The sequence below is a fragment of the Aplysia californica genome, unplaced genomic scaffold (assembly GCF_000002075.1).
Source record: "Aplysia californica isolate F4 #8 unplaced genomic scaffold, AplCal3.0 scaffold00045, whole genome shotgun sequence".
Classification (NCBI taxonomy): Eukaryota; Metazoa; Mollusca; class Gastropoda; order Aplysiida; family Aplysiidae; genus Aplysia; species Aplysia californica.
The window spans coordinates 130,214-133,177 of record NW_004797315.1 but is presented as its reverse complement, the minus strand read 5'-3'; positions in this window follow the sequence as shown (position 1 = coordinate 133,177).

Sequence of the window (2,964 nt, the reverse complement as noted above, 5' to 3'; positions counted from 1 at the left end):
CACACACACACACACACACACACACACACTCACACACACATTCACATTCACATACACACTCACAGACACATTCGCTCACACACGCCACACACATTCAGACACACTCACTCACATACACAAACACATACACACGCACACACTCACACATACATGCACACACACACACTCACTTAAACACACATACACACACACTCACACACACACTTACAAACACACACACACACACACACACTCACACATACAAACACACACACACACACATACACACACACGCGTGTGCGCAAACAAACACACGTTTGCAAATACACACACGCACTCTCCCATCCCTCTCTATCCATCTCGACACTGTTTTGCATGTTGCTCAAGTTAAATCTTCCGACAATTTCCTCTGTCTCCAAGCTCGGCAATATAAGCTTGTGGGAGTGTGGGGGAAATCTCCCTAGATCTGTCCCTAGATCTGCACATTTCGTTCTTCTTTCCGGGCACGTGCGGTCGAGCGTGAGGCTTGCAGGGATAAAAAAGAAACATTTCTGAACGGTTGTTAAAAAAACCTGTGATGAGCTGTATAATAAATCATTACACAGTTAGTTTGTTTCTTCTTCGCGTATTGCAGTAATCTTGTTTGTTGGGTGAGGGTGGTGGGGATCTCGGAGCGGACCGCCTTAATGAAGCATACAAATACGACGATGTTGAATACGTTATGGGGATTTTGTTACTGCTCACATCTCTCCTTTTGTCGTCGTCGTCGTTGTTGTGGTTTTTTGTCGTCGTCGTTGTTGCTGTTGTTGTTGTTGTTGTTGATGTTACTGTTGATTGAGTTTTTGTGTTGTTGTTCTGGACTTGTTCTCGTCCTTGTCCTTGTTTTGTTGTTGTTGTTGTTGTTGTTGTTGATATCATTGTTATTGTTGTTGCCAATGTTGTTGTTCTGGTCATGTTCTCGTCCTTTTCGTTGTGTTGTTGTTGCTGTTATTGTAGTAGTAGTAGTAGTAGTAGTAGTAGTAGTAGTAGTAGTAGTAGTAGTAGTAGCTGTTTTGTGGTTTTTTAATGTTATTGTTACTGCTGTTGCTTTTGTTCAATGTGGTGTTTGTGTTTTTATTTTGGATGTTATCATTTAGTTTCTATTTCTATTAATATTATTGTTATAGATCGAAGGATCTAACCCCACCAGATCACCCGCAAAACACTGACGATCCTCTTCTGAACCCTCACCTTTCCAGTGTAGGTCAAACTTTGCTCCAAGATGCTTGGGAAATGAAATTATATTTTAAAAAAAGAGATCAACACAAAAACTTGACTTAAGACTTTAATTAATAATTATTCATGATTATAAGTATTATTAATTGCTTTGGTTTGTTTTCATGTAGCGTGTTTCCACACCCCCATCGACACCATTAATTAGATTATTTAGGAGGTGGGCTTCTGACCCTGCCTGTCAGGGCCAACCAGACTCCCAGTGATCAAAGAGGTATAATAGATACCTGCATATTCAGCATGCGCGCACTTCTATCCTCCATCTGAACGGCATAAATAACAGGGTGTCTACGTCTCTGTGCCAGTGTGGGACCCTGCGGAGTATCAGAAGTTTGGGGGTTGGCGGCGTGTTTACAACTTGTTGGCGGCTTGAGGCGATCCAGCTGTCCACGTACATGCACATACACATATACACACACACACGAGCGTACATACACACATACACACACACACACACACACACACACAAACACACACACGAGCGCCCACATACACGCTCACGCACACGCACACACATACACACGCACACTCATATGCACAGTACGCAGATACACACACATACACAGACATGAACATACATGCACACACACAAACACGCACGCACAGACACAGACACAAACACACACATAGACACATGCACACACACACACACACACACACACACACACACACACACACACATACGTGCGCTAACACACACACTGACACAGGCACACACACGTGCACAAACACACACAACACACACATACACACACACACAATCCCCCACACACACACACAAACACACACACAAACACACACAAAACAAGCAAACAAAACCGTGATCTTGACCTCATTTATCGTAGTTCCTGTCATGCAGTGGTTAGGCTCTTCACCAAGAACCCAAAGAATGTGAGTTCCATTCTCTATAAAGGAAGCTATTTTGAAGAATTTGTCCGTCTTTTACGAAGAGTTGCAATCAGCCACATTGGTGGTCTTGCCCAGACAGGCAACATCGAACTGGCCCCCCCTCCTAAATGGTCGCTTTTAAGCACAAGGGCGCTATCCTTTAAAATGTTGTTTTGAGAAAATCGAAGGTAAAATTTTTGGCCCTTGTTCAGTTTCTTTAAAAGACAAAGAGAATTTTCCCTACAACCAAACAAATATACACACTAATGAAACCAAACTTCTCCTATAGGAAGGGCAATGCCCACTTTTGGTGTGGGTCAAGATTTCCAGAAATCCCCGAAATCTGGGTTAGCCTCTTGTCCTTAAAAGCGACCATGTGAACTAAACTGTACCGATGGAAGAATATTGCAATTAATTATCGAACAATTTCGCACGTGAATCGCTTCAGACAGTCAAAACTAGCTAGACGTACTCTTTGTCGAGGTAAACATTTAATGCTAACATCCACGGTATTTGCGGACGCATCATCAGCATCAGTCAGTTTCATGCTAAACTGCGGAGTGAATGGCCCTGGTTCGAACCCCAGACTGGGCGTTCTTGAGCTTGGGTCGTTTGGTGGGGAGTTTCCAAGGGTCTTAACCCATTTGGCTCGGTGCTATCTGCTCAGACAGGCGTTAAATTCCAAGGTCCTGCCACTTTAAAAAGTTAATAGTATTGATAGGGGGCGTTAAACTGATGCTCATGCTATTTTTACCACGATGTTTCAGAAGACCTCTGATATCCACTGGGGTTTTGTGCGTGTGTGCGTGTGTGCGTGTGCGGCGG